Here is an 11,195-nt window from a genome sequence, read left to right on the forward strand (position 1 = left end):
AGGCAGCTACATGGTACGACTGACTGATTGCGTTTTAGTCCAGGCTTATGCATTCTAGCGGAGCCAAGATGAGCACCTCGAGAGGCTAATCAATAGATATTTAAAACAAATGTCGAAGATTAATGGTGAAATTACGTTTTTGCTATAGTAAATACAAAGAAAAATCGCTGGGCTGCTGCCCCCTAGCCCCCCGTGGATCCGCCAAGCATTCAGAAGAATTCGAGCACAAAACAATCCAAACAAACTAGCCATCCTTCTCAGGTCACGCACCGTTTTGGCGTTTTCCGCGGGGTTGGTGAAGTCTAGCAAAAGAGCTGCAGGGAAGGGATCGCGTCGGGCGGGGAGGAAAGGTAGTGCGTGGCGGACACACGCGATCCGGTGGCGCCGCTGGCCCCGGACGCCATGCAGTAGTTTGCCCGATACGGCGATACCCACAGAATTGCTCGGGGACTCGAGGCTCCGGGCTCCAGCGGTCCAGCCACACGCCCACACCCGACCCCAAGAGCCATGGTTTTGACCCCAAGAGCCTCGTTTTCTAAAGCCCAGCGCATCACGAACACGACGAACTCGCTCGCGATTACGAAATACTAAAAAGTACCGCAACTTGGACTACGGGACAAGGCCTGCATTAGGATAAGCGCAACGAACGGCTAAAGCACTTTCACTCGTACTTTTCAATCTGGGTGACTCTGGCACTCTGCTCCTTGACAATTTGATCACTTAGAAGAGATATCTTGCTATTCATTCATCTCGTATTTTTTAGAACCCTGGAGTCCTGGTGCCCACATGAACACTGCCCAACGCCAGGGCGTCAGGGTGTAGGTGCCGCCAATTGGACTGACAGCACCAAGGAGACCACAGATGCCAGACCAACGAGTCAAACCAAGACATTTCTGAAAGCAACTTCGGCAGTTCTCTACTTACGGTGTGTCTGATCTGAGAAATCAACTTATTATAGATAATAAAGTGATGTATCGTGAGTCCATTCATCAAATTTATTAGAATTAACTTTATTTCTTATGCTAGTACTAATTATTAGTTTGTGAGAAATATAGTTGACATGGATCAACTCATTCTATTAACAAACCAAACAAAAGAAAACTATAGTGATATGACGATGGATCACATAGTTCCACCTACCAAAAGGGGTCCCCTAAGCGACAAGAGAAAAGATTGCTTAGAACCCATCAAAATCAAAGCCAAGGAACAACTATTAGCTAAACACCAAACATGTCCGAGGTTTAGCTAATTTCCGCCTCGCTAGAGGCCTCGCGCGGAAGGCCTCGGACAGCCTACCAGTCTTCCGTCTCACTCGAGGCCTCGCGCGAAAGGTCTCGGCCGGGGAACCAATTCTCCGTCTCGTTCGAGGCCCCGCGCGTACAGCCACGGACGAGACGCCGATTCTCCGCCTCGCTCAAGGCCGGCTGGGCAAAACAACCCCGTCGCCTCCGCCTCGACCAACTTCTCGGACAAGACGTCGCGTCCGACCGACGCGGTCGACCGTTCCCGCGATATCAGCCGAACGACGGCTCGACACAGCGGCGTGGCCGACTGAACGCCAGTCACGTCGATGCCACGACGTCCAGCACAGGACAGGGGTTACCGGGCACTGAGCTCGGTACTGTGCCCACGACCGGCGTCCATACTGCACTGTGCTACCTAACCCCTGCTCCAGAAACAACGAGGCATGCGGAGTCACGTCCAGGTTACTATAGCATCAGAATCAGTGTACAGAACCAACTGCTCCCCCCCCGCCTCGACAGTCTACTTCAGGGTCTCGGCAACCTCGAGATTCGCGCCTGCCGAGCCCCCTACGATGGCTCGGCCTTGGCACCAACTAGGTCTCAGCTCTTCACACAGCCAACGCACTGCAAGCAGCACGTCGCTCGTCAGGCCCTGCGTCCAACCAGCACTGGAGCTCCCACGTCGCACAAGTTCGGATGTGACCGGTACGTCGCTCCAGCGCTTCAAGGACGGGACCACTCCATCAACCATACCTGGCATAATAATAGGTTACTAGGGCTCAGGGCATGCCGCCTCTGTTCACACGGCGCCGCATAGCTAACACATGCATCACCCATGTCCCCCTTCAACTATAAAAGGGGGGGGGGACGAAACTCATGAGAGGGGGGAACACACACTCTGGCTTTCTGTAACACGCACGCTTCTCCAGCCGCCTTAGATCAACTATCTCAAGCAACCCACGCGCGCTCCGCGCTAGAGACCTGGGAATTAGCTCCCTCTCTCGTCCCTGCTTGTAACCCCCTACTATGAGCATTTCAGGTGCAAGGAATACGAGGTCGATCTCCCAGACTGGACGTAGGGCATTCATTGCCCGAACCAGTATAAATCTTGTGTCTCTTTGCATCACCATCCGGGATTAGGGGCACGCAGCACATTTTTACTAGTTGGTTGAGGGCCCGCCGGTCCAAAACACTGACAATTGGCGCGCCGGGTAGGGGACTTCTGTGTGTCAGCTTCATCATCCTAATGAGTTTCGGATGGCAGATCACGTACGACCACTGCGTCTCAGCACGGTGATCTGGTTCGGGAGCCTAGAGTTCATGTCTCTAGGATGTGAGTACGATATGGTACTTCTCACGCCCCGAGCCCCACCAACCGACGACGACGTCATGCACCCGTAGCCCAGGCACAGGCGGCGCCCGGGCGGCCGCTCTCGTCGCGCTCGCCAGGCACGACACGAGCGGGGCCACCCCGACACCACGCTAACTCAGGGCGACACGCCACTCTCCGCCGGTATCCCACGACCAGCTGTTGGCACCAGGTCCCTGGTTGGGGATCTGTCTAGCCTGAGCCTAGACAAGGGAAGGGTCCCTGATGAAGACAGGGGTAGGCGCGGGTCTGCTCTTCATCTCACCCCTTGGAGTACACATGCGCTACATGATTCGGCTCCACTTCGCCACCTCCAACAACGCAGCCGAGTACGAAGTCCTCGTCAACGGCTTGTGGATCGCCATCGAACTTGGAGCACGGCGTCTCGACGTTCGGGGCGATTCGCAGCTCGTTGTCGATCAAGTGATGAAGGAGTCGAACTGCCATGACCCCAAGATGGAGGCGTACTGTAAGCTGGTACGTTCACCTCGAAGACAAGTTCGACGGTCTCGAACTCAACCACATCGCGCGTAAATTCAACGAGGCCACGGACGAACTTGCAAAGATGGTGTCGGCGCGGACCCCGGATCCCCTCGAACGTTTTAACTAGAGACCTCTACAAGCCTTCCATTGACCATGCCTCAGCGGCGGGAGAGGGCCCATCGGTCGTAGCCAACCGCAGGGCTCGAGGCCCCCCTCCGTCGCCGAGACCCCTTCGACCGAACTCGAGGTGATGGAAGTCAACACGGAACCTCCCGAGGCCGACCAGGGCATGGACTGGCGGTTCTAGCTCCTTGATTGCCTCATTCGAGGAGAGCTCCCCATAGACAGAACCGAAGCCCGACGGCTCGCGCGATGAGCCAAAGCTTATGTCCTCAGCGACCGGCGAGTTGTACCGGTGAAGCCCGTCTGGTGTCCTCCAACAATGTATCACTACCGAGGCAGGTCGAGCCCTACTTTAGGGACCATGCGGCGCCTCGAACGCTCGTCGAAAACGCCTTCCGCCAAGGATTCTACTGGCCGATGGCGGTTGCTGACGCCACCAAGCTAGTGCGCTCCTGCGAGGGATGCTAGTACTATGCGCGGCGAACGCACCTCCCAGCTCAAGCCCTCCAAACCATCCCCGTTACATGGCCCTTCACCGTGTGGGGGCTGGACATGGTTGGGCCGCTACAGAAAGCCCTCGGGGGCTACACCCATCTGTTGGTAGCAATCGATAAGTTCTCCAAGTGGATCGAGGCTCGTCCGATCAATCGAATCAAGTCTGAGCAAGCGGTGTTGTTCTTCACCGATATCATCCACAGGTTCAGGAGTTCCGAACACCATCATCACTGACAACGGGACGTAATTCACCGGCCGCAAGTTCTTGACGTTCTGCGACTGACCACCACATCCGTGTGGCTTGGTCGACCAGTGGGACACACTAGGACTGAATGGCCAAGTAGAACGTGCCAATGTTATGATCCTATAGGGCCTCAAGCCGAGAATATACAATCAGGTTAAAGAAGTTTGGCAAGAAATGGCTTGTCGAAACTCCCAGTCAGTCATCTGGAGCCTAAGGAATACGCCGAGCCGAGCCACAGGATTTACACCGTTCTTCCTAGTCTATGGGGCCGAGGCCATCCTCCCCACTGACTTGGAGTACGGTTCCTCGAGGCTTCGGGCCTACAACGAGTAGAGCAACCGCAGTACCCACGATGATGCCCTCGACCAGCTGGAGGAAGCCCGAGATGTTGCGCATGCTACATTTGGCCAAATATCAGCAAGCTCTACGACGCTATCAAGCCCGCCGCATTCGAAGCTGAGACCTGAAGGTGGGCGACCTTGGTGCTGAGGCTGAGACAGAGCAACAAGGGCCGCCACAAGCTGACCCCGCCATGGGAAGGACCATACATCATCGCCCAAGTGCTAAAGCCCGGAACCTACAAGCTAGCCAATGAGAAGGGCGAAATCCTCACCAACGCTTGGAACATAGAACAGCTATGTCGCTTTTACCCTTAAATTCCCAAGCATTGTGTGCATTGTTTCCCGAAATACAATTAAGAAGCGTTCTTTAATTGTTCTAATTTTTCGAGAAACCCACCGAGCCCATCATAGGCCTCGACATTACGATAACACCATAAGGGAGACTCAGCTCTACCTCTACAGAGGTGCCCACTGTGGGGCTCGCACAGGACACGGCTCTGCCTCTGCAGAACCGAGCCTCCCTCGGGGGCTAGAAGGGGGGACTCCCCCCTAAGTCCCATGCACCATTTTTTTAGTCGTTTTTTCAAAAAAAAAATCTATGCCAAACTCTCCATTATGCTCTGACAAGTTAATTGTAAAAGACCTAAGGACCGAAAGTCTATCTCAGGGCCAAAAGGTCGGCTGAGTTACGAGACGGCTTACGCCTTCTGGGCTACGGCACTCCCTCACCACCTTTTCGCCCTAGGGATAGCTTAGGCTCCAAGGAAGTCCTTTGCAAGTGACATGCTTAGAAATAGGACAGAGGGCAGAGGCTCGAAAAATACATGGAAAAACGATTAAAGAAGCATAGACGCATGATTACTTAAAAAGGCCCCGATGGCCACCAACGTTACGGATAGAGTAACACAATCCCTAATCTAATTACACGGCCTCTTGGGCCCAGGTCAAGCCTTAGGGCCTCCAGCATCGACGGACGGTGTAGGAGGGACCACCTCCTCTTCGAACAGCTTGGCCAGCGCCGTGTCAGGGCCCTCCATTGCCTCCATCAGCTTCGTTACCGCCTCGTCAGCCTCCCCATCATCATCGGGCAGGACATAGCCATCGCTGATAGCCGCGAGGTCGACGCTGATGTAGTGCGAAGCGATAACGGCCAGGGCGCGCTTAACGCCCATGTGCAGCGCCCCTCGGAGTCGCTCACGCACTTGGCCGCTTAACGTAATCAGGTGGCTCCCTGAGGGAGCTGCCCGACTAGACCCCCTCAACCTCTAGGGCCTCGTAGGCGGATACGAGCGGCGCTCTTCAGCGCGTCGTGCTCCCCGATCTCGGTCTCAAGCACCGCCTGCACGGCGACAGAGGCCTCGGCTGCCCGGGTGACCTCCGCCTCCAACTCTGCACCAAAAGAAACGGAATGGGGTTGAGCGCAAAGGAAAACAAGCCGAACAGGGGTGCAAGCCTACGGTACTCACCCTCGGCCTTTTCCTTCAGGCACTGGACCTCGACCCAGGAGGCCTCGGCCGCCCTAGAAGCCTCTCCCTCTAGCTCTGTATCACACCAAGGACTTAGGGGCCAAACGCAAGAAAAATAAAATAGGGGGAGTAGGACTCACCCTCGGCCTTTCCCCTCCAAACCACAGCCTCGGTCCGAGAAGCCTTAGCCGCCTTGAGGGCCTCATCTAAGGCATCTTTTGTTAGCTGGTGCGCACCTTACTCTGTCCCCAGCTGTCCAGCAAGGGCCTTGATAGAGGTCGTGGCTTCTCCAGCCCGGGACCTAAAGGCATCCCGATCATCGGCCACGCGGGTCAGCTCCTCCTCTAGCTCCTTGACCCACGCTGCCAAGGGAGCGACCTGCTCCTGGGCTGCGGCCACTGTAGCCTCCATATCGGTACCGCGTAGGCGGAGGTCCTCCACCTCCGCACTCCACATCGATAGAAGCTCGTTGGCACGAGCGAGCAGGTCCTTCTGCCACTGGAGCTGGCCCCAGATGTCCCTCTCCCATCGAAGGAACACTGACTTCCCAAGGGATCGGGCCTCGAGCTCCTAGATAGGCAAAACAGGGGTCATTCACTACAAGAAAACTTGGAAAAAGACGACACCACAGAAGAAAAGAAGGCACGAACCTGGGCGACTCCGAGCAGATCATCGGCCACCACAGACAGTGCCCGTCCGTAGTGACCGCTCTGCTAGCTGGCGGTATTCCTCGAAGGTGTCCCAGCGCCCGCTGCTCGGCCACGTCCTCAAGGGTGAACAGAAGCTCCCCCTTAGGGTCATCCCGGCTCTACCACAGGACACGCGGGTGATCCCACCCGCTGGGGCTCTGGTCGTACCCGCATGAGGGCCGAGCTTCCCTTGCCTAGGGTCAGAGCTGGCTGTTCCACGGCGCCGGTCACCTCGGCGTCGACCGCTTCCCGGGCGCTCTCCCACAACAGCGGCAGGCCTTGGACCAAGGACGCCATCGAGGCCTCTGCCGCCTTCATCTCCACTTCCTGGGCCACCGGCTTCGCCGCACTCACGTCGGCCTCGACCACTGTGGCCTCGGTGGTCTCAGGGGCTCCGGCCCCCGCCGCTACGGCCTCGGGGGTCCTAGGCACCCCGGCCTCCGTCGCCTCGGCCTTAGAGGACCAGGGGTCCTCGACCTCGATGGCCTCGACAACTGAGGGCGCCTCGGCCCCACCTGACTCATGAGCCTCAGACTTGCAGGGCGGAGGTGCCTCCCTCCCCAGTCTGTGTTAGGCTCGCCTCGGCAACCCCTTCTTGGGTGACCGGCTCCTTCGGGTCGACCCTCGCTGACACCGCGCCATGTTGTATGGCGGCTTGCGCCTCCACCACCTAGTGGGCGGTGGAGCTGGGGCTCACCTTGAGCGCCTTAAATGGCGCCAAGGTGGGCACCTCAATAGGACACTTCTGGCTGAAGAAGAAATACTTATGGGGTCAGCATGAGACCAAAGAACGAATCGGAAAGTGCTGCAACTCTGCTAAAAATACACTTACCTCGAGCGGGGCTGCAACCACTTCGGCACGGTGACCCTCCTCGGCGAAGGCGGCAGGCGGTGGTAGAGGCACGACCTCTGTATTCAGTCGGCGCTGGCCGATCCTCGATGGACCCCTGACGCCTCCTCGGTCCTCTGCGGGGGCAGTTGCGTCGCCCCCGCTGCCACCTACTCCACCACTGCCGTCGAGCCCACCGGGCTGATGGTGCGCTTTCCCAACGCCCGTGCCTCGGGCGTGTCGGCCTCGGCCCCGGGGCGAGCGATCAGCTGGCCCCGAGGCATCATCTCCTCCTCCTCCTAGGAGTGCCAGGGCTGCTTGTCGACACCCAGGTCACCGTCTCCTCGACGTCAGGGAGATGGTCCAGGGGACCTCGCCCCACCTCGCCCTGATCATCCCCATCCGAAGCGTCTGTCGATAATGACGACGACGGGGACGACTCCAACGGGAGACCGTCCTGCCTTTGCTGCCGGCTGGTGCTTCTCCAGTCCCTCGCGCACGAGGATTTTCCTCATACGCTTAGCCTCCTTGGCGTCCTTCCGCCTCTTCTGAGCCTTAGCAGTGCGCCCAGTTCACCACCCGCCACGCTACGTCCTCAGCGAATGGGCAGGTGGGGAGGCTCGCACGTCCCTCATGCCCTGTAGGAGCGGCGAACGCAAGTAAAGGACCGGAAAACGGTAAGGAACGAGGAGGCCTCGAGGGCCACTAGCAGCGTGTGACTTACTAAAGAAAAGTACCCCCGCGACAGGGCGCATCATGATAGGGGCCAGACCACCACCCCTCAGCTTCCCATCCACCGTCTCCCTCACCCGACGAAGAATCTTCTCAGTCGGAGAGGGCGAAGGCGGACATCCAGATGCCCTTGATCGGCTCATCCGGCCTCATCTTGAACAGGCACCACCGTCGAGCCATCAGCGGCAGCACCCTCTAGTGGTGGAAGGCCGCCACGACCACAGCCACCATGAGGCCGCGGCCGCGTAGCCTCTCTAGTCCCTCCTAGGAGCGGCTGCAGCTTGGGCTGATCCTCCTTCGGGACACCATACCTCCACTTCTCCAGACAGCTCTCCATGATCCGCACCGATGTAGGGGGGAAGCTCGCCTGTCAGTCATTGCGGAGATAGAACCAGCTGGTGTACCAGCGGCGATTGGTCGAGGCGAGCTGGGCCAGGATGTAAAGGTGCTACCGATCCTGGCGCACTTGGAGAGTGCAGCCGCTGGCCCTCATCACCCTCCTCATGCCTGTCGTGCCTGTCGGCTTGGTGGTGTGCCCCGCCCGAAAGAGGTGGAGCCACAACCCCCAATGGGGAGCAATCCCCAGGTACCCCTCGTAGACGGCGATGAAGATGGCCACCTATGCGATGGAGTTGGGGTTGAAGTTGTGGAGCTCCACGCCGTAGTAGTGCGGGAGCGCCCGCATAAATCGATCCGCCAGCAAGCCAAGGCCGCGCTCATGAAAGGACACGAAGCTCATGACGTAGCCGTCGTGTGGCCTCGGCTCCGGCTCGCCCGACGGAGTGATTCACTCTGGCATATTGGGGTCGGTAACCGGGCGAAGAAGTCTGCCGTCGATGAGCGACTGAAGCGTCTCCATAGTGACGTCAGACTGATCCCAAGAGTCTGCGTCAACGACAACGGCGCCGGCCATGGGTGCGACGGAGAATACGACTACGATGGTGAACCTCCCTCGCTCTTTCTACCTCGGCTCTCTCTCTCCTTCTCCTCGGCCCTCTCTGTTCTAGCAATGGCTCAAGGGCGGCAAGGGCAAATGCAGGCAAGGTAAGGAGGGGAGGGGCGAGGTTCGTTGCATATTTATGCAGGAAAGACATGAAATGGGCGGGCGACAAAATCGGGAAAGCTTCCCCTAGATCTGGCACAGTTAATCCAGATCCGATTTTACCGCCCATGTAACCACCTTTCCCTTGTTAATCGCGTGAACAGTTATGTTCCCTCCATTGACACGACGTCGCGTCTGACCACGGCGGCGGCAGGCGCCGTTCCGCCTCCCCGAGAAAATCACCTCAAAAGGCGTGCCTACTTTTGTTGAACCGATGGGGGAGGGAATATCCCCCACTCGATTCCTTTCAGACGATGGAACTGGGCACCGAGCCCACTACGGTCTAGGGGTTCGAAGGCTGGGCCCCCAAGGGTTTTAACAGCCACCCTAGGGCAACAGAGTCAGGAACAACTATGGGCGAGTCCATACGGGGCTGAGACCCAAGCAAGCGAAATGCTTGGGACGCCCTAAGTCGTGTCCGAGACCGGCAGGGAGGTCTCCGAATGGGATCCCACCGTAGGGAGGCACCGAGCCACCGGGGCCTAGCGAACGGCCCTGGCACCCACTAGAGAAACCCTCTGGTACTCTTGGAGTGCGTCTCTAGACCGCTAGCTGACCCCTAGCGAACGGGGCTCGGGCCTCCACTCGGACTTACCCGATAACAGCTCACCAGAAGTGCCACCGCTCACGCCCATCGAGGGTAGCCTGACATATTCCACCCCTCCTTCCAAATGAAAAGGAAGCGCGAGGGTCGTACGAAAAGCCAGGGAACCATGATGGCCCTCTCGCTCCATGCAGAGGCTAAGGGGCTCTTCCTGCAACTTTGCCGAGACCCAGCGACCCAAGCTCGCACTCGAGGGGGCTCAGCAAAACAACTCCTCCTTCCGAACGAAAAGATTGCACGAGGGTCATACAAAAAGCCAGGGGAACCCCTGACGGCCCTCTTGCTCCGTGCAGAGGCTAAGGGGCTCTTCCTGCAAATATGCCAAGGCCCCGCGACCTAGGCTCGCACCCGAGGGGCGCTTGGCAAGCAAACCCTCATGCGCGAGGGGCGCCCAAAAAGCTAGGGGAACTCCTGATCGCCCTCTCGCTCCATGCAGAGGCTTGGGGGCTCTTCCTGCAACTTTGCCGAGACCCAGCGACCTAGGCTCGCACTCGAGGGGGCTCAGCAAACAACCCCTCCGTCCAAATGAAAAGGATGCGCAAGGGTCACACAAAAAGCCAGGGGAACTCCTAACCACCCTCTCGCTTCACGCGGAGGTTTAGGGGCTCCTCCTGCACCTAAGACGAAGACAAGCATCCTAAGCTCGCACTCGAAGACTCGGAAAAACACGATAAAGGGCATCGAGCCCGTTACGGTCCAGGGGTTCGAAGGCTGGGCCCCTGAGGGTTTCGACAGCCGCCCCAGGGCAGCAGAGTCAGGGACAACTAGGGGCGAGCCCACGCGTGGCTGAGGCCCGAGCAAACAATCGCTCGGGACGCCCCAAGTCGTGTTCGAGACCGGCAGGGAGGTCTCCGAATGGGATCCCACCGTAGGGAGGCACCGAGCCATCGGGGCCTAGCGAACGGCCCCGGCACCCACTAGAGAAACCCTCTAGTACTCTTGGAGTACGTCTCTGGACCACTAGCCGCCCTCTAGCGAACGAGGCTCGGGCCTCCACTCGGACTTACCCGATAACAGCTCACCGGGGGTGTCACTGCTCGCGTCCACCGAGGGTAGCATGGCATCCTCCACCCCTTCTTCTGAACGAAAAGGATGCGTGAGGGCCGCACAAAAAGCCAGGGGAACCTCTCATGGCCCTCCCACTCCGTGCGGAGGCTAGGGGGCTCTTCCTACAACCTTACCGAGGCTCAGCAACCCGAACTCGCACTCATGGGCCCTACAAACGCAAGAAAAGCCCCTGGAGGAATATATCCACTCCTCCAGGGCCTCGGGGGCTACACCCGACGGGTGCGCTCGCGTGCACCTACCGAGGCCTCGAGTACGAGAAGCCATCCCGCCAGGAGCCGCTGCAAGCCGAGCCTCGTCAAAACCTCAAAGAGAGCGCTCACACTCTTCCTGAGGCTCGGGGGCTACTGTCGGGTACCACAAAAAGGGGTCCCCTAAGCGACAATAGAAAAGATCGCTTAGAACCCAT

This window comes from Miscanthus floridulus, chromosome 4 (assembly GCF_019320115.1).
Source record: "Miscanthus floridulus cultivar M001 chromosome 4, ASM1932011v1, whole genome shotgun sequence".
NCBI classification, from domain to species: domain Eukaryota; kingdom Viridiplantae; phylum Streptophyta; class Magnoliopsida; order Poales; family Poaceae; genus Miscanthus; species Miscanthus floridulus.